The sequence below is a fragment of the Helianthus annuus genome, chromosome 14 (genome assembly GCF_002127325.2).
Source record: "Helianthus annuus cultivar XRQ/B chromosome 14, HanXRQr2.0-SUNRISE, whole genome shotgun sequence".
Taxonomy (NCBI): Eukaryota; Viridiplantae; Streptophyta; class Magnoliopsida; order Asterales; family Asteraceae; genus Helianthus; species Helianthus annuus.
In genome coordinates, this window is record NC_035446.2 from 31,446,515 (window position 1) to 31,460,247 (window position 13,733).

At 32.5% G+C, this 13,733-nt stretch overlaps 1 long non-coding RNA gene across 7 annotated transcripts; it reads right to left on the reverse strand.

Moving 5' to 3' along the window:
• Nucleotides 1–7,475: 7,475 nt before the first annotated feature.
• LOC110943456 lies at nucleotides 7,476–13,461 on the reverse strand. 7 transcript variants are annotated; one of them, XR_002594914.2, is made up of 11 exons: nucleotides 13,155–13,460; nucleotides 12,940–13,069; nucleotides 12,540–12,626; nucleotides 12,054–12,152; nucleotides 11,704–11,943; nucleotides 10,813–10,885; nucleotides 10,661–10,745; nucleotides 9,840–10,073; nucleotides 8,741–8,845; nucleotides 8,344–8,404; nucleotides 7,476–7,752 (listed from the first exon to the last, which is right to left on the reverse strand). It is a non-coding gene; the product is annotated as an uncharacterized LOC110943456 (long non-coding RNA). The 7 variants fall into 7 exon arrangements; XR_002594913.2 differs by having other exon boundaries at nucleotides 10,661–10,885; nucleotides 13,155–13,461; XR_004879117.1 differs by lacking the exon at nucleotides 9,840–10,073.
• Between the last annotated feature and the right edge of the window lie 272 nt (nucleotides 13,462–13,733).

Sequence of the window (13,733 nt, forward strand, 5' to 3'; positions counted from 1 at the left end):
TTCGTTCGATAAGCTTAGCGAACGAACACGAACAAAAAATTTCGTTTGATAAGCTTAACGAACGAACACGAACAAAGGTCTAGTTCGTTCGACTGCGTTCGTGAACGTTCGGTAATATGTTCGTTCGTTTATGTCCATTCGTGTTCGTTCGTGTTCGGTTTTTTATGTTTATTTTTCTAAAAGTTTTTAATGTTTTATTAAATTTTTACTTTCCACCATAAGTATTATTTCCCTCTCTTTTTGTTTACCTTTCCCACCTTTTTTTACTTTCCCGCCTAATTCCTACACTTCAGTACACAAATTTTATTAAAAAATTAGTAAAAACTAATAACCCATGTGGCCTTAACGGTGCCTTTTTTTTAATTTTCAAAATGAATGTTCATTTGTGTCCGTTTGTGTTTGTTTGCATTCGTGGTTAGTGTTCACGAACTGTTCGCGAACAACCAAAATTCCTTAACGAACGAACACGAACACAAACTTCTGTTCGTCATGTGTTCGCGAACAGTTCACGAACATCCAAATTTCCTTAACGAACGAACACGAACATAGCCTTGTTCGTGTTCGTTCGGTTCGTTTACAGCCCTATTTAGTGGTCTATTATGATCCCTCATATTTAGGTTTGGGTGTGTGCTTATGCATAGGTGCAAGGTTATTGTCTACGCTTCTCAACATTTGAAACCCCACAAATCTGTTTATTCAACACATGCAGCGGCTGCCCTATTTGCTTTAACGATCTGAATACATTACTTATATGGTGTGAAATGTACTATCTATATCGATCATTAAAGTCACATCATCGATCAAATTTGTTGGAGTTATAACTGTGAAATCCTATAACATCTCTTAAAAGCAAATTTGTTGCGGACACTCTCAGTCGAAAAAGCGAGCATCCCCATTTCAATTGAATATTTTTAAGATAATGCTAACAACTGATTTGTTCCAAAAGGAACAGTTGCACAAAGAAGAGAACTTAAAACGGAAGAGAAGCGTGGGTTGGGGTAAAGTACTTTGATGAAAATGATACTCGAGGGTTTTTTTTTTTTTTTTTGACTCGAGTAAAAGAAAAAAATGATACTCGAGTAAAAGACTCGTTTTGGTTGAATATGGGATCCAATCACATGTGATGGTAAGGGGGTTACTTCTCGATGAAGCTCATAAGTTGAGATATTCTATTCATCTCAGTGCAAACAAGACGTATCATGACTTATGCATGGGGTTGATTCGTGCACATGTTAGAAACAAGGTAAAATGAAACTTGAGTACTACCACAGCATCACCTGCACAAACTTCTGACTTCTGGGACAATAGTACACTTGTTAGCAACTCCCATTTTACCAATTATTAGACGCAACTACGGGTGATCATTTGACTAAACGAATAGAAACACGAGTGATGACTTAATATAAGTTTCATGAAGTTAGAAGACTGCGAATCGAAGACATAAGAGAATTGGTAAAAGTTCCCCTATCAGTCGACCCAACAAATGACAGAGAAAAAAAGATTTTATAAAAACTACAAGAAGATATCTAACGATAAGGAAGCTACATAAGTTTTTGGTATCATCACTTGAGGAGCAGATTCTTACTTCTATATCTGTTTGGTAATTGCCACTGATATGATGAAGTTCCAAATGATGGTGATGCCGCAAATGTGACTTATCATGTATATAAAAGTTAATATGTTGGGTTAAAACTAATGTAACTTGCGACTGATGAAAGTTACAAAGGCTAGTTAAGTTTATTGATGTTCCCACTGATTATCGATTCTTTGGGCTGAGTGTTCTAATGAACATAAGTTGCAACCAAAGAAAACTTAGGACTAATAAAAGACTTTCCACTGTCAGTTGTTTAATGTCACAATCAAATGATGTTATTATATATAGTCTACAATAAAAGTGGATATATTGTGTTTTGGATGATAAGGCTTTGATTATCGAATGACTAACATTAGTGTGTTTTATGTTGATTATTGATGAAACACTGGGTAATACTGGACTATCACAGCAGGTCGTCTCGTGTAGTAAGGTTCAACCTCAGTTCTTCACTCGCCAAATAACTGATTCTACAAAGATATCCTGCAAAACGAACAACACCGGTGACTCGCTACAAGGAGGAGAAGATGGGGTTCTCCTTGTAACCACCATCCGACGTGAGAATAAGTAATCGCTTTGAGGACAAGTGTGTGTATAAAGTAAGAGAGCAAGAAATCCAATCCCTAATCCTGGAGGTTAAGCCTTTTATTTATAGCCGGAGAATTGTGAAGGGATGAGATTGCCAGCTAGCCATTGTTTGACAATTGTCTGACCATGAGAAATATCCCTTCTGTCCCCTATGTCATTACCAGGCCTGGAGGTGATGTGACGCGGCGTTATTCGCTTCAGCTCAACGTCCTTTTGTACTGGTTGCCGGCCTGCCCATGAAATCTTACAATCCGTGTTGGCGCGCTATCATTGGTGCCACATGTCGTCCTTTTTGTCTGCTAGGAGCATCTTCTTGTCGCCAGGTGTTTCCTTCCATAATCTTCTAGAATCTTCTGGATGCTTTCGTGTGGCAAGGTTGACAGCTTGGAGTGGTATGGTCCCTCTGACACATGTGCATGTGTGATTCGGGATAATACATCTTGAATTATCATGTTGTGTTTATATTCATAGTTCTACGATGATGTGTTTGATATTTTTATGGACTGTTAGGGTTTGGATATTGTGTTTTAGTGATTTCACTCTGTTATTTGTGGGTTTTCAGTGTGTTTTATGGTTGAAATTGTGTTTTTTTTATCACTTTGTAGGATAAATGGACTTTGTAGCCGAAGTTAGCGTACAATTGGCCTTAACGTACGATGCGTACGCGATAAACATATAACATGCGGATTTGAGGTTATTACATGAGGATATTAACGTACAAACTCGGAAGACTCACAAACCAGGAAGATTCACCATGCGGACTTCACAAAACCGGACGATTCCAACATGTGGACTCCACAACCTCGGAAGATTCCAACATGCGGTTCACAAACTCGGAAAGCTTCCAACATGCGGTTTCACAAACTCGGACACTTCCAACATGCGGTTCACAAACTCGGACAAATTCCAACATGCGGATTTATGATTTTGAGGTTTTATAACATGCGGAATACTCATCACATACGCTCGTACGTTAAGGCCAATTGTACAGTACACTTTCTCTCTCTCTCTCTATATATATATATATGAATATTACACTTATTTATACAAGGGAATAAGTTTTTTTTAAATAACAACTAAGATGTTTAAGCAACAAAAACACTAAGATGTAGTGTGTAACGGTGATGTAAAATTAGTAAAAGGCTTTAATTATTAGTTTAATAAAAAATAATTGAAACTCGGGTATTATTAAAAACTAGGAGGATGTTCGCACGATGCGGCAGGAGCGACATATCACATTGCGATATTGTAGTATTATTGTGGTAGATATACATCAAAAGCAAAGTAACCGGGCAATCCATTTCATTGTGTTGTGCATGGTTCGGTCGGTTCAGTTATTATTCTCAATCGAAGCTGAAACCAAAGTCATCGGTTAATCTATTTTATTAACCAATCGGTTTTCGGTTAATCACTTTGGTTTATTCGGTTAGATTGACATTTTTCAGTTTGGTTCATTGAATTTTAATTAATTGCAAAAATCAAACTTTGGCTAAAACTTTTGCTTAAAAATATATGAAATTGAGATATAAATATATTAAATGAAAGTATAAATATATGGAATGGAGATATAAAATACGAAATATATGAACTAGATGTATACAAAAGTAAGAAATATATGAACATATAATTGATTCGGTTCGGTTCAGCTAATTTTGGTTAAATAGTACAAAAAATTGATAACCGGTTTTTGGTTAATTCAGTTTTCAGTTTTTAGTTAATTCGGTCTATGGTTGATTTCGGTTCGGTTTCGTCTATTTTCGGTTTGGTTTAGGTTAACGACTTAGTTATTGGTCACCGATAACCGGTTTGGTTAATAATCGATAGATGCACGCGGTGCGGCGGAAACACAAACATTGCCACAGTGTGCATTGTTTGGATGGTTAGATTATTATTCTCAACCGAAATCAAGGTCATCGATTAGTCTATGTTATTAACCAATCCGTTTTCAGATAATTGGTTTGGTTTATTCAGATATATTGACGATTTTTTGTTTGATTCATCTAATTTTGGTTAATAGCTAAAACCAAACTAGGGCTAAAACTTTTGATCATAAATAAATGAAATTTAGGTATAATACATGAAATGGAGGTATAAATAAGTAAAATGACGGTATAAATATGAAATACATCAACTGGAGATATAAAAGCTATAAATATATGAAAATATGAATGACTCAATTCAATTATTTTTGGTTAAATGAGGGTACAAAAAATTGATAATCGTTTTTGGTTAATTAGGTTTTGGTTAATCAGTTTTCAGTAACTCAATTTTTGGTTGATTTCGGTTCGGTTTCGGTTAACCAGTAAGTTATTACTCACCCTTAGACACTGCTAATCACGTAACATATCATTTTTTAATTAAAAAATAACTATAGGAATACCTTACTCAAATTAAAGAGAATTAAATACACGTGTATATGGTGTAATTTAAAAAAAATACATTCTGGGATAATGACTAAGTACGTTGGGCTTTAATCACTTGTACACTAAGGCATCATCTACTTGTATCTTTTAATCCACACATCAATACTGACCAAGACAACTATCGAAACGTAGTAAAAAATGAGTAGGTTGTCACGATAATTTTTTTTTATTTCTTTTAAAATATTATAGTTTATAAGATATGACAAGAATACGAAAAGAATTATAAGTTTGATGTGAAGGGAGAAAAGTGTAACTAATTACCCGTAAATGTGTAAAACTTAAGAATTTAATTGGAATAAGATGGGGGGCTAAAATATAATTATTATTTAAAAGACCAATTTACCCTCATTTTAGGGGTATATTTATAAACTAGGTTATAACCCGTGGTACCCACGGGTCGCTCTATTTTTAAGGATATTAATATTTTATTAATTTTATTAAAACAACTTTTTTTATAAAATTTGTAAGGATATATATTCAATAATTCAATGTTAATCGTACATAAAAGTATATTAAATTAATGATATAGTTTATCTTAAGAAAAGCTCCACTAACTAAGAAATGACATTGATCAACTCATTTAAGGCTGAATGGGATGTTTTGGATAGAAATGCCCTTTCAAATTTCAATTAAAGGGATTTCTGACTTAAGTTGTTGAACGCCTATTAATAGACCATGGCCATGAGCAGCCAGCAGTCGTCATCACTTCTTCATGCAAGTTATGAAAATTTTTTTTTGCAACAAACCTTCAAAAATTGTTAGACATGCAGCAATATTCAATAAAACACTAACCAAAATGCAATTTCAATTTTCAATTTCCAAATGCACAATATCATAAATACGGTACCTTATCAAAAGTAAGAATGGTAGTTTTGGCAGGAAAACACAACTCTAGAGTTCCTCATGGAGTGACAAAGGGTCTCAAAATCATTACCTAATATTGTTACCATGTTATGGAAAGTAAATTATATTTCTTAATTTATTTTTTGGTAATAGTTTATAAAAAATAACTATAATTACAAAAAGTACCGAAATTTCTAAACTTAATATGAAAATTATAGTTCATTAACGTGTATTTTTAAAAAGGGAAAATTGAAAACTAATCAAAATTACTATCATTATTGTTTTCTTATTTAAGTAGATTGAAACATTTTACAAAACAATTGAATATGTATGTATTTATTGATTGGATAATTGAAACTCATTAATTATATTGACCGTAAAAGTCTTGAATCTTTTAAAAGTTATAGAAACAACCTTCAAATTTGCAAACTTAAAAAAATAAGTTGAATTAAAATTTTAGTTTTTAGAATGACATTCAAACTTTCGAAGTTAAAACATATTATACAAATTAATCAAAATTTATGCGTCTATAATTCTTTAGTAACTTATAGCCTTGAAAATCCTCGTCCTATACATAATAGAATCTCATGTAAATATGACTTCTAGAATTTATAAACATGATTTTAATATTTTAAATACGTAAGTTGAGATCTTGAAAACCAAACTATAATTATTCAAATTACATAGTAGATTGAAATGAGGCAACTTAAAACTCTGTTTTCGCTAAGTTAATGAATAAGAATCAAATACAACAACACATTATGAATAAAAATGAAATATAAAAGTACCAAAAGAATATCTTACCCATGTAATGTGGTATCTAGAACACTAAGAGCTAGCAAATAACAATTTTAGCAATCAATATACTTTATTTATAAAACAATAAAAACTAACACATATTCTCGACAGGTCACCCAACTCGACCCATTTGTATCCGTACTAAAAGTTACCCATTTAATCCATTACGCAACCAACCATACCCATTCAATTACCTACTTTACGTTTTACTACCCACTTTCTAGATAACATATTTATAACTTTGTTATAGTTTCCTTCTTACCCCTAAACTTTATCAAATTTTATCTTTACCCTTTTTTAGCCCTTAAGTTCAGGAAATGCAATTTTTAACCACTTAACTTTTTATAAACTTTGTAAATGCCACTTTGACCCCCTCAAGAGTTTTGCCTTGACGATATAAATTCGAGTTAGTCGGGTCGCGTATAATAAGTTATGATTGTACGATATAAATTCGATTTATGTTACGTTTTGATCCAATCGCAATGCAACTATAGGATATATTGAGTTCAATTGGATACGTCAAAACGTGCGTTTTCATATGGTTAACACATCATATAAAGCTTGAACTAATCCTTTTGATATAAATTAATATAATTTAAATGATTTATTTATTTTATTAAACTAATGTAGTTAAGGATAGAACCTATTTCAAAAATGTTTATAAGGGGTAAACAAAAATATTAGTCAATGTTTATTGGTTCTATACTTTTATTTCCGTGTTCAATTCTCAACTTAAATACGGTAATCACTATATTTACGTGACATTTATAAGAACTATCACCGCAATCACCTCATCCATCGTATATTGTGTATATCCATTAGTTTTTTTAAGATATTACTACACGGGGTTTTTAATAAATATAACTTTTTATTAGTATATAAATTAAATTTATTCAATCCATATAATACATAGGGTTTATAAAGATATAACTTTTTATTGTTTGGTGTATAAAATTACATGTGGTCAACCCGTATAACACACGAGGTTTTTAAAATGTAACTTTTTTCATTATTTAATATATAAAATTAAATTTACTCAACCTGTATAATACACGGGGTTCTAAAAGATATAACTTTTTTTATTATTTAATATATAAAATTACATTTATTCAACTCGTGTAATACACGAGATTCTAACCTAGTATAATATGTATATATTCGAATACATTATCAAATTCCATACCATAAGATTTGTAAGTATAATAAAAAGAAAGTACAAAACCCAATCATTAAGAAGTTCAAATTTCATTTATTCAATTTAAACTTGAAAATTATCAGTTAATCTCACTCACTCAATATAGTATGAAAAGTCAATGTAATGAACAATATAATATGCGTTGTGCTCATGAAAAAACAATATTCAAATTACCATATATTTCTCGAACATCGCCGGTTCATCCCATTATTCAACTGCTCTAAGTACTTGAGACTAATATCAAAAGTTCCTTTATCATCCATTTTTGTGAAGTAAGTTGGAACAAAATGTTTGATAGCTTCATTAGCAGCGTTCTGCATGTATTAGTGAAAACAGAAGGGAAATTATGAGTTAAAGTTGTAAAAGTTATTAATTTTTATAAAAAAAATTATACATGCCAATTTTTATGCATACACTTAAATGGGTATATTTGGACTTTTAATAAAAGGCTATGGGATGGATTGGGCAATATGTTAATTTCAATCAACCTAGCTAGGCATGTCTGAAAATAAGAAAAGAGGGATACGGACTACACTGGGTGGCAACCAAACATGGTTCTATTTGGACTTTCAATATAAATACTCATTTTGACTTGAACCCGCTTTACCAAAATAGGTCATCCACCCAATTTTCCATATCCAATAAAAAGCAGACTCAAGTAGTTAACCAGGGTCCCATCTCTGGTACTTTTTTCTTTAAATCTCTAATAGCATGTACAAATGGAAAAACAATTAAACAACATTAATTTGTAGACACATTATACATAAAATGAGACAAATTAAGCAGTTCCTTATCATTATTTGCTATGCGTCCCTTGCCTAATCTGCTAACCCAACAATAAAAATTTTAAAAACTTTGTTCCTATATACATGAATAACTAATGAGATTATGAGGTTTAATTTTACCTTATCAAGCTTATCAAAGGAATTAGCATGAGAGCCACGACGGTTTGAACGTCTCATCAACCTGGACAAATCAAGATTGGACAAAAAGCAAAATATTAGCAATTAAAACTAAATTCTACACTTGAAACTAAAACTTTACACAGACTATAAAGTTTCCAAGACAAATTCAAACTGAAAGGTCAAAACAATTATAAAAGTTATTATCTACAAATCCCCAATTCATATGAAAATACTAATATACAAACTCATTTTTTGAGTAATCTTATCTTAATTACCAGTTTTGACCCGCCACATGAAAGGAACATTTTTTCCACCTCTAGATCTTACATTAGCATCCAGTCTATTGCAAGTGAATAAATAGAAAAAACTACAAAGGTTAAAAGTTACATATGTTTACCTCATCTAGTAGAAGATCAAATATCATCTGAAACGCCAGAGGTTTCCGATGTAACACTATTGGCCTTCATGTGTTGAAATCCACCTTCAGCCATAATCACCTCACCTAGTTAGATTATAGAAAACCAAATTGAGGTGGTTAAGAGGTTAAGAGTTAAAAACTTAACTATTGAAACTATGATCAACAATCAACTTTAATAACCATCATGCTACAAAAAAAAAAAAACCCAACATTATCAAGTCTGAGTAAAGATTCATGGAGTTAACTTATTATGAATATATTTATTAAAAGCAAAGTCACTTGGTCGTGCAATTGTTTGAGTTGTTGCTGTGGGGTAACCACAACATGAGCTAAAATGACATGTGAAGTATAAGTTCAGAATTTATAACTCACACTTAAAAAATGCAGTTTATGTAACATTACTGGAGAACTCAATGCTAAAGCTGATTAGTAGACATGGACTCTCAACATTAGTAAGTTGTTCTAACATTATTTATCATACAATTCAAATTAAATCCAAACCCTAAAACCATATTTTAGATTCAACATCAAACACACAGATGAAATATATAAATGGAAGCGGAGGTGTGATTTTCCCGAAAGAATGAGCAATTTTTTTCCGGCTGAACGATCTGACATATTATCTGTACCTCCATACATGGGACCTGGGTTATGACGATTAATCCTAATGGTTAATCCATACAGGTTAAATTATCTACCCGAATCACTTCAATAAAAAAAAAACAAACTCTAATTAAAAACAATCTCATCAATTCTAAGTCAATCACGATCTTTGACTTCAAAAATAAGGTCCAATTCAAATTTCAAATCCAAACTACTAAATTAAATTTTACACAATAACTGGAAAGAAATTAATTAAGGATGAAACAATTAAACGGATATGACCCGGTCCATCAACAGGATCGGGTTAGTAATTGCATTCATGCCAGATCATATAAGAAACACTAATGTAAAACTTCTAAACCAGACTGTAATGTCACCGTAAATATATACTAATTAAGTTAAACTATAAAGCAAGATCTCAAAATTACTTATTCATAGATCTAGAAAAAAAACTAAGATAGAAAGGAGATTTCACCTAGATCCAACGCAGAGAAAGCCAGAAAAAAAATCGTCGTCACTGGACCCTAATCCCAAAATTAAGCGATTCGTGTATCGAAGAACAAACAAAACACAAATCAGTGACGCCCTTGAAATCGAGACAGAGAACATGGTTGGAACGTAGATGATTCAAGGTTAAATAACTTGAAGATAAAGAACATCCTCTGGATTGTAGATGATTTAGCGAAGACAAAAACTTGTATTCTTTAACCTGAAAATATGGAAAAGAAAGGAATTTCTTTGTTCATAGCAAAAAAATGAAAATATAAAACATAAATCACTTTGAAATAGCGATTGATCCATTTTCCAAAATTGTAACACCGCAAACAAAAGGGAAAAGAATGGTTTTCACTTGAACCATTAAACAAAAAATATACTAAAGAATGCATATTGATTATGGAACCCTAACCTGTGATTTGATTATCTTCAATCTTTGATAAAGAAAAAAAGAAATAGAGACCACGAGGATGATGAACCAGAGGGTTTGCAATGAAGGGGTGGGAGGCTAGGGTTTAGAATTGAATCCAGGATTATCGAATGAGTGATTTAGGTTTTAGAAGGTTTATATTGGCGGGTCAAAAAACGGGTATGGATCAACACGCGGTATCCATATATAAATAACATTACCCATTCGTTTTCCCACCCAAAAAGTTGTGAGATTGCACCACAAGCTGACACGTCAGCCCATATCTTTCATGTTTGTTATATATAAAGTATATTACTTTTGCTTGGTTCTTCTTTTATATATAAAAACCACGTAAACATAATAAATCTTCTAATAAAATGAGAAAGGTTTACTTGTGTGAAACAAAGTCCGTTGTGATAGTTCAGGTTGTGGATATCACGTTTCTCCCAACCACTTCACTCACATCACAAACTTCGTCTGTAAAATTTCATCAAGATATATCAAGTTTTTGACTTTTTGGTAGGTTTCGAGTTAGTAATAGAACCTGTGACGATTCCAAATGCCTTCAGTACACCATAAAGTACCCCAGTTGCCACATCTTTGTTAAGCGCTTAAACCTAAAACAAAATTCATTTGTTCATATTATACCAATGTGCAATAATATTACTACCTCGCTTTAATATGGTTGAGTCCAAATAATGATATGCTTTTATACTGAAATATAACATGTTAATATCTGCCTTGATAATAAGAAGGATATGATCATTGATAAATGAGTGGATGAATCTATAACCACGAATATTTTTTTCCTTTGAATTATAAAGAAAAAGATTATTTGTTTAAAAGTTTGAATAAAAAATATGTTTTGATGAACCTGAACTATTTCAACATTTTGCCGATTTTAACAGGTTACCCAGTTGCCCAATTTGCCACCCATGTCCCTACACCCAAACTATTTCAACATGCCAGAAAATGTTGCTCTTTAATACGTTGTATACGCCCATATTTAAAATAAAACTATGAACATATATATTATAATTAAATCTCTACAAAAAATATACAAGAATCAAGTGTTATAATATGTTAAATGCACTGTTCTCCAGTTCCCCACTTTTTTAATGTTCCCCAATGAACCTCACATTATTAGTTTAATCCTATATGATTTAAGTGGTAAAAAGGAGATTGAGCCATTTAAGAGCAACCTTAATCCCAATACAATTAATAAGATACACATGCTTAAATGATACTTGTGCTGCTGTGAATGTAACATCACCGTCTAGTGCACACGCAATCATTTGACAACACTTTTTCTTATCTTTGAACCTTTTCCAAAATAAACAATTTCAGATGTATACATGCCATTAGTAAAATCTATATCTTATCCTTACTAAATTAACCAGTGTGTACTTGTCTAAAAAAAAGGTCAGGAACTCACTGCTCAAATAAGGTTTTAATCTTGATCTCTTGCTCTTCACTAAATAGACGTCCTCTTTTTCATTGTGCTGATGCCTCCACTGCTTCACCATTAACACTTGAGACATTTGTGTCACCCACTCTTCTCTTTGACGGTCATTTGAACCCCATCTTTTTAAGCTTACTGGAAACCTGAGCGGGTGAAACTTCCATATTAAGTTCTCCTACTATGCGTTGACTGCAATCTGGAAACTCCTTATATCTATAACAGCCATTTCATGTAGCAGAACAACAGTTCAGCAAATGCACAAATGTTAAGATTTATTTATGTTTAGTTCATCAAAAAAAAGGTTGGACGCTATAAATACTTACTTCTCATAAAGGTCCTTCAGTTTCTGTTCGGCATCATCGAGAACTAATGGCTTCAATCTTTTACGTGCCCTCTCATGATTTTTCTGAACAGGATGTTCACTGCAGGAAAAATAAAATAGCATAATCAAGTATGCAAAGAACAAAACCAATATCTAAAAGTAAATGTGGCATAACCAACCCGTATACTCATAAATCATGAATGGGTCTGTTTTGGTTATGTAAAACATCTAAAAAAAATATTGTATAAAACATCCTAAATCATTTTATTAAAAAATAGATATTATTTCTGAAACAAAAAAATTTAGAATCATAGTTCATAACCGACACTAATTTAATATAAAAAGTTCAAAAACGTTGGACAAAATATATTTCAGGTCTAAACTAACTTGAGTCGACCTTTTTTTTTGACATAATACCCAACCAACCCGAGCTGCTATTTTTCCACGTCCATTTAAACATAAGTCTAAAAGGTAGAAAAAGTAATACTTGTTCAACTCTTCCACTGAGTCGTTTCCTTCATTAATGCCTCTTTTTAAGGTCCTCTGCACCTGGGCTTCATCAAAATTGTCCTCACTAAGCAATACATAAGTAAATCAATTATCTCTGTGAATAAGATAACCATAAAAATTGTTGTATACATAAGATCAGAGAGAACCAGAATAGATACTACTGTCCTCTGCACCTGGGCTTCATCGGAATTGTCCTCACTAAGCAATAAATAAGCCTAAAAATTATTTTGATAAGTTTTGAAACCCTAATTCTCAAATTTTCACAGAATAATCATCCTATTAAACAAAATTCCGACGGATTCATCATGAAGTATAAACCAAAAAACTGTCATAAATCATATCATAGTTAAGAAACAAAAATATGTCTGAACACTCACTACATTTGTCCAGGTTGTTGTTGTTACTACCATCTGCCACCACCATCCGGCAGTGCCGGCAGCCATCACCACCGCCAACAGTCACTGGACATTTGCCACTTCCCTTCATACCCACCTGGCCAGAATCCACCTGAAACAGACATGTGATCGAAAACAAAATCCGAGTCCAAATGATAAATCGTAACCACTAGAGATTCAAAAACCAATGGTTTTACCTAACAATTCGGAGTCGTTAAGGAAACGTGAGGGAGAAGGGTCTAGGGTTTCAGAGTATGAAGAAGGGAATGAGCGTGGAACAAAAAGTAGAAGACTAAAAATTGAGAAGCAATGAACTTCACATGGTGGAAGATCTTAAACTTCGAAGCTTTGATTGTAAGAGAGGATGGAATTTTTTGATTAAGGTTTGTGTAGAGAGAAGCACGGGATTGGAGGAAAAAGAAGCGTGAAGGTGAAGAGGAAGATGTAGATGTGAATCTAGGGTTTCAGGGTAGCGTATGAGAGAAGGGTTAATTGGATCGGGTCAGGATATCCAGTAATGAAAATAATGACCCGAAGCAAAGTGCGCCAAAACCAAATTGAGGAGCAATATCATGTTGACACATCAGCAAAATTTAACACATTTATTATATATAATAGATTAAGAGGGAAAAAGTTCTTATTTTTTGGGTATCTTAAAATGCCTCTCCCTCATGCATTATAATATAGTATAGATAATAAGGGCAATTTTTGTAAAAGAGTTAGACTAAATTCATAACACGAGAAAGAAAGATTATTAAGACATTATTCTGGACAGA